Source organism: Oncorhynchus nerka, linkage group LG7 (genome assembly GCF_034236695.1).
Source record: "Oncorhynchus nerka isolate Pitt River linkage group LG7, Oner_Uvic_2.0, whole genome shotgun sequence".
Lineage (NCBI taxonomy): Eukaryota > Metazoa > Chordata > Actinopteri > Salmoniformes > Salmonidae > Oncorhynchus > Oncorhynchus nerka.
The window spans coordinates 42,312,597-42,327,123 of record NC_088402.1 but is presented as its reverse complement, the minus strand read 5'-3'; the positions used below and the strand labels follow the sequence as shown (position 1 = coordinate 42,327,123).

At 41.5% G+C, this 14,527-nt stretch overlaps 1 protein-coding gene across 4 annotated transcripts in view; it reads left to right on the top strand.

Annotated features, from left to right (window-relative positions):
- The first annotated feature begins 859 nt into the window (after positions 1–859).
- Positions 860–14,527, top strand: part of LOC115131708 (exostosin-1c) — a 95,532-nt gene continuing 81,864 nt past the window's right edge. For 2 of the 4 annotated variants that reach the window (XM_029663647.2, XM_029663644.2), the window contains exon 1: positions 1,056–2,129. The gene's annotated coding sequence lies outside the window, so the exon portion shown is untranslated. The other 2 variants (XM_065020524.1, XM_029663646.2) reach the window with 2 other exon arrangements.

Here is a 14,527-nt window from a genome sequence, read left to right as displayed (position 1 = left end):
AGGGCATAGGCCCACCCACGGTGGAGCCATGCCCAGTCAATCAGAATTAACAAAAGGGTTTTATTACAGACAGAAATACTCTTCAGTTTCATCAGCTGTCCGGGTGGCTGGTCTCTGACAATCCTGCAGGTTAAGAAGCTCGATGGGGAGGTCCTGGGCTGGCCGTTGGATGTACTGACAAATTCTCTAAACCGACTTTGGAGGTGGCTTATGGTAGAGAAATTAACATTCAGTTCTCTGGCAATAGCTCGGGTGAACATTCCTGCAGTCAGCATGCCAATTGCACCCTCCCTCAACTTGAGACATATGTGGCATTGGGTTGTGTGACAAAACTGCACATTTTAGAGTGGCCTTTTATTTTCCCCAGCAGAAGGTGCACCTGTGTAAGGATCATGTTGTTTAATCAGCTTCCTGTATGCCTCACCTGTCAGGTGGATGGATTATCTTGGAAAAGGAGAAATGCTCACTAACATGGATGTAAACAAATGTGTGCACAACATTTGAAAGGATTAAACTTGGAAAATGTCTGAGATCTTTTATTTCAGCACATGAAACATGAGACCAACACTTTACATGTTGCGTTAATATTTTTGTTGAGTATAGATAAAATTAAATTACATAAAAAGTCAGCATGCAAGACTAGTTTAGAGTTACGCAATGTGTATCTTGAAACCAAATCAATTGCCGACGTATGTACGGTTCACTTCAAAGTCGAAGCTGTTCTGTGTGCGTAATTCAGTGGTTCCCGAAATTCTCCAGTTGCGCGGAACCGCTGGCCAGATCCAGATGTGCCTGTTTTCTTTAAATACAGCTTGCGAGACCGAAGTACCTCGGCACCACGAGAACCAATCACAAACGCCGGGGGCGGGTCATCTTTGGAATGTTGTGGATGTTTAAAATGGACAACTTGTCGCAGATACCCCAATACCGGTATCGAATAATAACCTGTGCATTCACATGGAGGTGATTTGCAAATGATTGGTCGAGGAGTGAAAAGGAAATCGCCTGAGCGGGGAATTGCGCTTTGTTTCCCCCCGGTGAGGGTGAGTTCTCCGTCCGGAGAAAGCAGGCGGATTGCACTAGCGATGTAGCCCGGAGACTATTGCTGGGCGCTCTTATTTCTCTATGGTTGTTCAATAGCCTATATCAATGACTGCATATTGCACTCCGGAAGTAATCTTACAGGATTATCTTCAATCATAATATAGACAAGTGTTTATAGACGGAGAAGTGAACCTGCATGTGATATCGTGCACAGTGTCCAAGGGCATTGTGCCTCTTCAATGTTCATATTTAATATTAAGTGAACGAGCATAGCATAACCTACGGAGTCTGCATATTCGACTAGGTCATTACTGTCACTGTTGACATATTCTACGAGTAGCCTATCAACCGATGGCAGCGCATTTGAATGCTTGCTTTATTTGTCGCCACCACTCAATTGTTTATTTCCCCAATGCATTGTTTCCATAGCTTCTGCCGAATTGCTCCAACGGCCTCGACACACTCATGCTCAGATAAAGAGAGTGCAAATACGGGAGTGATAGACACTTGTCGTGACAAAGGGACAGGGTGCAGTCTATTACCAATAGGCTAGCATATAGTGGCACGTTGAATATTGAGTGAGAGTGAATGATCTGAAATACTCTGTTCATTTCCTTGGTGCACAGAAAGCGTGTGGTTTAATGTGGGTCCAGGTAGTGCGAACATCAAAATTACGCCACTTGTGGAGAGGGAGAAAACTGTAGCCTGTGAGCACAGACAGGGGCGGTGAGATTCTTTTTATGGACGCGCCCTGAGTGATTTGCGCGTGTCAGTCGTGTGTACTCAATCATGTTCTCGAGCTCGTAAATCGAGAGGACCGCCAGTGCGAAGTGCCTCAACCAGGAGGGGCATTAAATCCCCGGTGCCGCTAAAAAGGACGCTCAACTTGTACGCAAACAAACCGTGCCGCTGTAGCTAGAGGAGCGTCAAGAGAACAGAGGCAAGCAATGACAGATTTTGTTGACAAATTGCTGACAACTCGGTGAATATTGCCGACAAGGACTAAATACTCTCTTTCGAAAGTGGAAAACACAGTTTGCCTGTCATTTCCGTATAACCACAATAAAGGACCACAATAAGTACAGGTAACAACACAATAACCTCGGCTACTATTCTACTGTCTGCTTGCTTTTTGAGAATGAAGAATGATGTAGAAAATGATAAAGGTAGACTTTTCTCTGCTTCAGAAATGATCTAATATCGGTGTAATTGTCTTGATGCAATAGAACGATGGCACACGTAAATGACGTTTCAAATCTATTAACATAACATTATGCATGACCGTGTGTGTGTCTTGGATATGCCCTTGACACATTTTGAGTTGTGATGATGGATGACCCTGTTTTTTTTCAAGTGTGGGTGTTGAGAGATGCCTTTCTTGCACACTCCAATTGGATACTGGCTGAGCTATGAAGCTCAGCATCCCCGATGTTAAGAGAGGTGTCAGAACCAATTCAGTTGTGAAGTATGAGGGTGGAAAATGACATCGTGACATCCCATGACAATAACTCATTTATGGTATTGACTGATGAAGTGGTATTGACTGATGAAGTGCAGCCAAGGACAGGGTCAAACGGACACCCCGGAAATAATTTGAAACCAAAAACACAAAACCTGTGGAATGATTTCACATTCACTGCTACTCAACAGTCATAGTTTTTAACGGGATGGGGATGGGCCTGGAGAAATGTAACAACTCTCAAATTCATAGACAGAGCTTTGGATGCAAGAATTGACCATCCGTGATAACAAAATTAGTTTTAACCATGTTTTGAGGCTATACAGCGTTTGTGTACATTTACATTGTTTACAAACATTGGACTAAAACAAGCTTTTATTTGGGGTTTTCTTGCCAGAATTAATGAGTATACACTGAGTGTACGAAACATTAAGAACACCTGCTCTTTCCATGGCATAGCCTGACCAGGCGAATCAAATCAAACTTTATATGTCACATGTGCCGAATACAACAAGTGTTGACTTTACCGTGAAATGCTTATGATCCCTTGTTGATGTCACTTGTTAAATCCACTTCAATCAGTGTAGATGAAGGTGAGAAGGCAGGTTTAAGAAGGACATGGTTTTTGTATGTGTGCCATGCAAAATGCCTTTCAGTGGGGTATGGTAGGGTTAGGGTTAGGGTCAGGCGCACCGGTTTGTGTCAAGAACTGAAACTCTGCTGTGTTTTTTCATGCTCAACAGTTCCCCGTGTGTATCAAGAATAGTACAACACCCTGCGGAATGCTTTTGACACCCTGTAGAGTCCATACCCCAACAAATTGAGTCTGGGGGGGGACTCAATATTAGGAAGGTGTAAATCAATCATTTGTAAGTCTCAAAATGAATGTAGCAGCTAAGGATTCTAGCTTCTCTTTCAGGATACTAGATTTGAGTTATTATTTTATCTGTATTTGGAGAACGTACCGTAGTAAAGGTGTTGAAAGAATCATCATGCAGTCTGACTGTATAACTCCTCTTGAGTGTCATACCATGGTATCTAGTGATGTGGATAGGTGACTCAAAGTGACCCGTTCCCTGCTGCTCTGACAAGGATGGCGGACTCATTGCACCATGCCACACTTAATATATTACCTCATTTTGTATAGGGAAGGACGGGGTACGAGTTGGCTGCTTCTAGAATGGGATTCATAACAGCGGAAGCTATGTTTGAGTTATAGGATTGCTGGGCACTGCCATAACAAATCAGGGCACCCCCATAAAACACTGGCACCCCATAGTCATACAAATATTATCTTTCCTTGGACTGATCATCATGTAGCTGTGAAATTCTCCTTTTTCAGAATGGATCCAAGATCACATTTTGCTTTCATCCCTTGCAGTCAAGGTTAGGATATTTCACTATAATCTGATCCCAGATCTGGATACAGAGGGCATCTTCTGCTTAGAGCCCCATGCAGATAGCACGATAAGTTGTGTTCCATATCCTGCATGCTCTGCTGTGCGAGCAGCACTAGTTGATGTTGAGCTAGCTGCCCTAATTGTTCCAACCCATCTTGTATGTTTGCTTAATTAGCCCTCGTGGCGTCGGAGTGAGAGCAGCATATTGTTGAGACATAATTACAACCCCGGCTTGATTAATTATCGTTAAGGCGGTGGGAGGCTAGGCACGGGTTGTTCAGGGTAGAGGTAAACATCTTATTAAACTGTGTCAGTCTCTCGCAGACTCGCACCACGCAGAGCAACAAGGTTTTATTAGGTAGAAAAGCACAACTATCAAGAAAATGTCCTCATAAAAATACCAGGGCTTGATTAGGTTTATGGTGATTACGGTCCTCAGGTAATCCCTACTGAATTGAAAAATTCCACTCTACTAGTTCACTGTAGATTGAAAGAAAGCCATTTGTATGGCCATGGTCATGGATAAAAAATGTGTGTGTGTATACTACCTTGTAACGGGCATAAACTTGGGCTGAAAATGAGGCAAAGAGAAAGAAAACATGACATTTCAAGTCAACTAGAGGCCCATGGTGCCCTGGGCATTGGTAAGATTGCGCCGGAGCAGAAGGCAGACATTTTACGTGCCGCCCCCAACAGATTGTGTTTTTTTTGTTTGTTTATCTGAGTTGTTTGTAACTTATTTTTGTACTCATTTTGTACATAATGTTGCCGCTACCGTCTCTTATGACCGAAAGATCTTCTCTACATCAGGACTGCGATTACTCACCACGGACTAGCAGAATCGTTTTTTCTTCTTTCACGACTCTGGCGAGCCCAAGGCAGAGGACATACAGCTCCCTCGGGAACAGGCCCCAACCCCCGTGATCTGCGGGAAGAGGAGGCTGAGAAAGAGACGCCGGAGAGCGGGCTGCCTTCTGAGAATTCGTGGGCGAACTAATAAACCCCCACTTCCCTCAATTCTGCTAGCAAACATGCAATCTTTGGAGAATAAAATCGACGAATTACGGGGAAGATTAAACTACCAAAGGGACATTAAAAACTGTAACATCTTATGCTTCACAGTCGTGTGTGAACGACCACAATATCAACATACAGCTGGCTGGTTATACGATGTACAGGCAGGATAGAACAGTGGGGTCAGTCTGACGATCCTTGTCTTACCCATGTATTTTTGTAAATAAAAGCTGGTGCACTATATCTAAGGACGTCTCGAGCTATTGCTCGCCTGAGGTTGAGTATATCATGATAAGCAGTAGATCACACTACCTACCGAGAGAGTTCTCATCTGTATTCTTCATAGCTGTTTACATACCACCTCAGTCAGAGGTTGGCACTAAGACAGCATTGAATGAGCTGTATTCCGCCATAAGCAAATAAGAAAACGCTCACCCAGAGGCGGCGCTCCTATTAGCCGGGGACTTTAATGCAGGGAAACTTAAATCAGTTTTAACAAATTTCTATCAGCATGTTAAATGTGCAACCAGAGGGAAAATAACTCTGGACCACCTACGGTGACTGTACATACCCCGACCAGAAGCCATGGATTAAGGCAGTGTCCGCACTGAGCTAAAGGCTAGAGCTGCCGCTTTCAAGAAGCGGGATTCTAACCTGGAATTTTATAATAAATCCTGCTATACCCCCCGACGAACCATCAAACAGGCAAAGCGTCAATACAGGACTAAGATCGAGTCGTACTACACCGGCTTTGAAGATCGTCGGATGTGGCAGGGCTTGCAGAACATTACAGACTACAAAGGGAAGCACAGCCGAGAGCTGCCCAGTGACACAAGCCTACCAGACGAGCTAAACTACTTCTATGCTTGCTTTGAGGCAAATAACACTGAAACATGCATGAGAGCACCAGCTGTATGGGTGACTCTGCGATCATGCTCTCCACATTCACAAGGCCGCAGTGCCAGACGGATTACCAGGACGTGTCAGGATTTGATTTGATTTGACTGTTCCTGTATTCTCTTTTTCACAAAACGCACTTTCTGAGATGACCGCAGACGGATATGACAGCAGACAAACCTCGCCACAACCTCAGTCATTCCTGGTCAGGTTTTCCCCACAAACAGATACGTCCCCACAAACACACACGTCCCCACAAACACACATTGCATGGCCGAATAAGGCTAGGACTAAGAAGCCCTTAGAATTGCCGCTATGGCTCTCCAGCCTTTAATGACAGAGACCAGCGTTTAATTTGAGTCTTGTGTAGCCTTTCACATCACCGCAAAATGTGTTTTTCTTCAGGAAAAGTTCATTTCCCTGGACTAACATGTGTATTCAGCTTTAGTCCAGTAATCAAACGTGTGTGTGTGTGTGTGTGTGCAGGAAAACACACATGCACACTGCCTACTGAACTAAATACGTTGGCAGAAAGGCAAACAAGTAGGAGTTCAGCATTTGAGTCTCCGTGTAACTTTATCAAGGAGATCTTTAACCCTTATTTTACCAGGTCGACTGAGAACACATTCTCATTTAGACACTGACTGCCAACTCTTTCCTTCGTTGTTATTTTTAAAAACAGACGCTGCTGATCTTAGTGTCAGTTTACGGTCTCTGTTTTATATGCCCACGCAAATCATCTCTGACATCATCGTATTGCCTCCCCATGCACAGAGGAAATGACTACCCCCCGTCAGAGTTCAACGCAAGCTCATTTCAGTTTCTATCAATGCCTTCATGCACTTTCCCTACCCTGCTACCTTCCTGTATTATTGCATCTGAGTTGTAGTTGACAGTTGCTGTAAACACCATCCAATCTACTGATGGTTCAATTCAATTGCGTTTCCTTCGATAGTTGCAGAGACACTCTAGTTGGCCTTGAGGGAACAGCAGGCAACGTTGAGGGCAGGCGGGCAGTCCTCGAGGAGGAGGGATGAGCTTTGAGCAGGCCACTAGTCCAGCTGTCACGCTCACTGACTGAAGCATGTGAACTAACAACAAACCCAGAGACAGAGACTAGGATGCTGTGTAAGAATGTGGGCAGAGACGTTAGGATGGACAAGAGAACTTGGGGCTTGTTTGTCTTACTAATGAAGAGATTTCACAAGGGACAGTCTACACCTTTTAATGTTTACTGTGTGGCTTTTCATGCTCAGTGCAAACACACAGGTGGCAAGTAGATATGTTGTGTGTAAATAAACATTGGGGTCGTTCCATGCAGGGTTACAAAAAAGACGGTAACTGTAATCCGTTACCAGCAAACATATTGTAATCAGATTACAGATACTTTTGAAAAACTAGATGATTACTTTGAGGATTACTTTTTAAATTCTGAATGACATTCAAATCAGCATTGAAAAAAGGCGCAAGTTTAAGTTTGTTCAACCTGAGCGTATGACTGCTGTCGGCATCCAAAGATGATCAAACTTGAATAAAGGCTTGGATGTAAGGATGACAGCAGTGGTGTCGTCTACGGCGATACGGATGTCAGTTATTATTGTTATCTACATAGTGCATTGATGTGATTCACACTGCTGCTCTCTCCTTTAGGGGTTGTGGATGGCTGTTCACAAATCAAAATGTGTATTTGAACCCAATAATGATAGAATTCAAGAAATGTAAACTGCAGTGAAAAATGGGCTCTTGCAACAGCTGCACAGTGCGGATCCCAGCCTACGGAATAAAAGTGGGGCTAATTCATGCCAATACATTGTTTTTATCCATAGGCCTGATGGACACATGTTCAAAGGGGCAATATTTTGATAGACTTAAAGGGGCAATCTGTAGTTGCTACATCCATTTTTGGATTTATAAACTATAATTTATAAATGCCTCATGAGCATAGTTCAACTGTCACAATCCATGAGAACCCAAAATATAACCTTGTTTTTCTCCCATGTTTGTAAACATTGTAAATGTAAACACACACTGTATAGCCTCAAAACATGGTTAAAACAATCATTTTGATATCATGGATGGTCCTTGTATCCATAGCTCTGCTTATTAATCTGAGAGTGGTTATATTTCCTCAGGACCATCCCTCAGCTTCTGACCAAAGCACCTTGTTGATTTGCCCTTTAAACAGCTGCATTATTATCAAGATATTAAAGTGTCACCAACAAAACGTTTTAACCATAGGCCTATAGCAAATGCAGCATATTGCATTCATTTTTCACATGTAAATAGCACTTTTCAGTAGTGATCAACAGAGTAGGGCTGGCTAAAAAGTCCTTAGTTTTGGGGTTATGCTCAGATAAAACAATTTTGGCTAATCTATACTTCCATATTTACAAGTCTTATAAAGTTGCCACGACATCCCAGGCTGTGTCACAGCCTGCAGTGACCAGGAGCCCAATCAGGCAATGCACTATTGGCTAATTCATTTCCAAGTCCTATTCTTGAAGATCAAGGGGTATTTATTGGAATGACTGGAATTCTGATAGACTTTGGTTTTTAATGTAAAGATCGAATTTAATCATATTATTATATGTAGTAGAAAGCGATGTGTCAGAAGAAGCCTACATAACCAACCCATAAAGTAAAATGTAACATCCATATATGGCCAGCTATGTAAACTTTAACATTGATTTATCCTGCAATAGATGTGTTTCAATTGGTAACATACATTTTTATCTTCTTCTAATGCCTCTTAAGGGGAATGTAATCTAAAAGTAACTGAATGTAATCAGATGATGTTACTGAGTTTGGGTAATCCAATAGTTACATTACTGATTACAATTTTGACAGGTAACTAACAGATTAAATTTAGAAAGTAACCTACCCAAACCTGGTTTCCTTGTCATTTCAAGCCATGACACCCACCATCTCAGATTGATCTGTAATCGTTTCTGTAGTTAGAAACAGATAAGATTAGCATTCCTGCAACATTATTTTGTTGAAAGACGATTAGAAATCTAAGAAATTAAGCTAATTGATTGCACCCAAATTGGCCATTTAAATTTATAGGATTCATATAATATTCAATAAATATAGTACCAAACTCTAAGAAAAAAACTTAACAATGATTAAAAAGAATCCACATTTTTACTTAACTAGGCAAGACAATTAATAACAAATTCTTATTTACAATGATGACCTACCCCGGCCAAACCCAGATGACGCAGGGCCAATTGTGCGTCGCACTATGGGACTCCCAATCACAGCCAGATGTGATGCAGCCTGGATTTGAACCAGGGACTGAAGTAATGCCACTTGCACTGAGATGCCTTAGACCACTGCGCCACTTGGGAGCCCAATGACTAGTCAAATGAATGCATGGTCAAACGCCACCCACAGACCCCCAGTATACAGTATCAGTTCTCTGTGTTTGACATTTTATCCAGAGTGACTTACAGTTAGTGCATTCATCTTATTAAGATAAGTACATTTTAACTCAATGAAGTAGCTATCGGCAAAGTCAGAACTAGTAGGGGGGTGATTAAGTGCGAGTGTTAGTTCACGAAAGGCATTTTCATTTGATCTTTTTTTGGGGGGGGTCAAGATCAGAAGTGGGGGTGCTGTGGGTTTATTTACTTTACTCTTTGAAGAGGTATGGTTTCAGACATTTTTGGAAGATGGGCAGGGACTCTGCTGTCCTAGCTTCAGAGGGTAGCTGGTTCCACCATTGGTGTGCCAGGTGCCAGGACCGAGAAGAGCTTGGACAGGGCTGAACGGGAGCTGCCCTCCCGTAGGGATGGAAGGGCCAAGAGACCAGAGGTGGTAGAACGAAGTGCTTGGGATGGGGTGTAGGGTTTGAGCATTGCAAGCATTTGACATGTTGTATGAAGCCGCAACTTGGGAGTATTGTTTATTCATACTATGTAATTTATTCTCAGTGAATTTGTGATGTTTTTTTCCCCTGTTCAGAGAAATTAGCCATTGAAGTCGCTTGCATTTCCCCCATAAATTAAGTGAAATGACCAGGTTTTGCCCACTAGATGCCGCTGTTCTTGCTACTGCCCCTTTATCAATTTTGCTGGTCTCTTTGTTCATCAAATGTATGACAACATTTTCGTTGCAGCTTTGGGTAGAAAACCAAAAGCTTTTGCTCATAATGAAAATAAATGCTATGCTCATCCTCACATTTCAATCCATTCAACCATGAAAGCAATTCAGTTTGCCCTTCTCGTAGCAACCTAATTCTTCAACCCAAGAGGGCTATCCCTATGGTGCAATTCTCATATGTAGCCCAAAAATGTGATGGAGAAATGGGCTAGTGACTAAAATGTTGGGACAACCCTAACAAAAGAATACAATTATAAACCATTGCATGGTAGTCAATACAATTATTGGGAAACATCTCTGTTTGATTAGTGACATTTACCTTTCAACTCAACCCAATACCATTGCAAAATACTATACAATGTGTGTTTGTGACTTTTACCGTTGACAATCCCTTGAAACATTGAAACCATTAGAAATGCTGTAACCTAATAGTTTGCTTGTTCACGAAACACACACACGGGCGGTTCCCTGGACGCAGATGAAGTCTAAGCGAAGGAAAAACGGAATTGCTTTCATGGAGGACTGGCTTGAATTGTGAGGATGACCAGAATGTATTTTCATCATGAGCAAAAGCTTTTGGGTTTCTACCCAAACATGCAAGGAAAACGTTGTCATAAACTGGATAAAAGGGCAGTAGCAGGAACAGCGGCATCTAGTGGGTGAAACCTGGTACTTTCATTTAATTGACTTGGAAAATGTCCTGTTGACTTCAATCGCAAATATCTCTGAACAGGGGGTAAAAAAATACACCACCAAATTCACTGAGAACACAGTTCCATAGCATGAATAAACAATACTCCCAAGTTTCCCAAGTAGCACAGTTGTCTAAGGCACTACATTGGGGGGGGGATCCTTGTGACAGGCTGGGCGCCTGCAAGCTGACTTCGGTCGTCAGTCGAACGGTGTTTCCTCCAACACATTAGTAAGGCTGACTTTCGTGTTTTAAGCAACAGTGTGTTAAGAAGCCGTTTCGGAGGACGCAGCAATGAGACAAGGTCGTAACTACCAATTGGATATCACAAAATTGGGGAGAAAATTTTGTCAAATTACAGTAAAGTACTCCAAGGTACAGCATGGGGATTGTGGAGTTTGTGGGTGGTGTTTGGATTCCTCACAGAGGTTTTTGTGCATATCGGATGTTGGGTACTATATTTATTGAATATTATATGAATTCTATAAATGGACAATTTGGGTGCAATCGATTAGCTTAATTTCTCAGAGATCAAATTATATTTCAACAAAATAATGTCGCAGAAATCCCAATCTTTTCCATTTCTAACTACAGAAATCATTTCAGAGCAATCTGAGATGGTAGGTGTCAATCCTCTTTCTTGTGCTTTTTGGGGTGGAGTGAGGAGTTTCTGTATATTTAACTCTGTAATGCTCTGATGAGCCGTCTTCTTTTGTGTGTGTTGCCCTTAACACAATGCATCGGCGTATCTACATCACACATCTTAAAAGTCCTTCTTACTTGAATCCATGACTTACCTTAAAAGGCAAGTCACTGTCATCTCAAGGCTGTATTCCCTAGAGATACTGTGCTCTTTTCAAGTCTCATGTCTTCTAGTGAGATAAATTACTGAAGCATTTCCTTGGCTGCTTTTTCTGTATTGAGTTTTTAGACAGCTTCCACACATTCTTTCACCCCATATCTCAAGGCTAAGCTGAAATACTTCACAGATTCCTTCTTGATCGGATCTTGTGTCTGACATCAGCGTATTGGTGTTGGAACTAGAAACGAGTCCAAACCCTTGTTTTCCGTATGTGTCAAAGCTTCCCAATCCTGTCAGACCAGTGATCAACCATAGAAAAGATGGAAGAATGGGAAGGATGCAGTCTTAAGATCTTCCAACAAGAACCCCAAAGGTTCACCTCTGTCTGAACCCTGTACTTTCCCTTAGGCTCCGCAAGGCTCCTCAACAGACACTGTGGTCTGTCTTATTGCTAGGCTCCACCATACTGATCCATTCATCGTTGATGTCTGACAGTGGAGCCACACACACAGTGCCTTCAGAAAGTATTCACCCCCCTTTACTGTTTCCACATTTTTTTGTGCTGCAGCCTGCATTTAAAATGGACACAATACCCCATAATGCAAAGTGGATTTTTATTTTTTTATTTTATTTTTTACAAATGAATTAAAAATGAAAACCTGAAATGTCTTGAGTCAATAAGTATTCAACCACTTTATTATGGCAAGCCTACATAAGTTCAGGAGTAAAAATGTGCTTAACAAATCACACAATAAGTTGTATGGATTTTGTGTTCAATAACATTATTTTATTTATTTATTTTATAATGACTACCCCATCTCTGTGCCCCACACATCTGTAAGGTCCCTCAATCAAGTAAGGAATTTTAAGCAGAGATTCAACCACAAAGACAAGTGAGTTTTCCAATGTCCAGCAACGAAGGGCCCCGATTAGTAGATGTGTAAAAAGGAGAAAAAAAACAGACACTGAATATTTATTAATTAGGCTTTGGATGGTGTATCAATACACCCAGTCATTACAAAGATACATGTGTCCTTCCTAACTCAGTTGCCGGAGAGGAAGAAAACCGCTCCGGGATTTCACCATCACCAATGGTGATTTCAAAACAGTTACAGAGTTTAATGGCTGTGATAGAAAACAACAACAACAACAGCATTGTAGTTACTCCACAATACTAACCTAATTGACAGAGTGAAAAGGAAGCTTGTGCAGAATAAAAAATATTCCAAAACATTCATCCTGTTTGCAACAAGGCACTTAAGTAATACTGCAAAGAAAGTATATTTTTGTCCTGAATATAAAGCATTATGTTTGGGGCAAATCCAGCACAACACATCACTGAGTACCACACTTCATATTTTCAAGTATCGTGGAGGCTGCATCATGTTATGGGTATGCTTGTCATCGGCAAGGACCAGGGGAGTTGATTTGGATAAAAATAAATGGAATACAACTAAGCGCAGGCAAAATCGTATAGGAAATTCTGGTTTAGTCTGCTTTCCAACATACATTGGGAGAATAATTTGGCTTAAAATCTATGACAAGACTTAAATGGCTGTCTAGCAATGATCAACAACCAATTTGACAGAGGTTGAAGTATTTTAAAAAGAATAATGGGCAAATATTATACAATCCAGGTGTGCAAAGCTTTTAGAGACATACCCCAAAACACTCACAGCTGTAATCGCTGCCAAAGGTGTGTCTAACATGTATTGACTCTGGGTTGAATACTTATTTAATCAAGATATATTAGTGGTTCATTTTTCATAATTTATCAAAATAAATGTTCCAATATTTCTTCCACTTTGACATGAGAGTATTTTTTTTGTCACTGTCTATGATTTATTGAGAATTCAAGGCACACTTACCCAGCATGGCTACCACAGCATTCTGCAGCGATACGCCATGCCATCTGGTTTGCGCTTAGTGGGACTATCATTTGTTTTTCAACAGGACAATGACCCCACACACCTCCAGGCTGTATAAGGTTTATTTGACCAAGAAGAAGAGTGATGGAGTGCTGCATCAGATGACCTGGCCTCCACAATCACCCAACTTTAAGCTAAATGAGATGGTTTGGGATGTGTTGGGTGAAGGAAATGCAGCCAACAAGTGCTCAGAATATGTGGGAACTCCTTCAAATGTTTTGGAACAGCATTCCAGGTGAAGCTGGTTGAGAGAATGCCAAGAGTGTGCAAAGCTGTCAAGGCAAAGGGTGGCTACTTTGAAAAATCTCAAATATAAAGTATATTTTGATTTGTTTAACACTTTTTTGATTACTACATAATTCCATATGTGTTATTTCATAGTTTTGATGTCTTCACTACTATTCTACAACATATAAAATAGTAAAAGTAAAGGAAAACCCTTGAATGAGTAGGTGTGCTCAACTTTTGATTAGTACTCTGTCTGTGTGTGTTTGTGCATTTGCTTTGTTACTGACTAAGCCAAGTCCAAACGTGCTCTAGTTTTGTATTAGCTTACATTTATTAGCTAGCGCTCCCAGTGCTAATGGGTTTTCTGTGTTACTATGGTTAATGCCGTGTATTGCTACACTGCTGTTTTCATTTGCACAGTACAATAAACAGGATTGAGTTTTGGGTTCTATTGTTGCCTTGAGTAATGGTGGCAGTTGGTTACGGGGATGACTGATATATACAGATGGGGATAGTTGACATTGTGTAGTGGCAGTGTGGGAGTTTTCTTTTGGTGTCTTTTGTTTTAGGATATACTGTATCTTTCTGTTAGTTGGAGAAGAATGTGAGAACCTTTCCTTGTGATTACCATCATGTCACCATCATAACAATGATCATTATCATATCTCCCATAATCATTGGCAATCACCCTAAACCACAAATCATTAGAGTCATTATACTGCTCGGGTCAGGGTGGAACCAAAATGATTTTCCAATAGTTCCGTTCCGAGCAGAACCCCCATATTTCTGGAACCAAAAAATTATGTTAATTTTAATTATTTGTAATTTGTTGTTGGTATTTTACCCTCTTTTGCTCCCAAATTCTGTGATAACCAATTGCGATCTTGTGTCATCGCTGCAACTCCCCAACAGACTTGGAAGAGGCGAAGGTCGAGTCATGCGTCCTCCGAAACATGAACC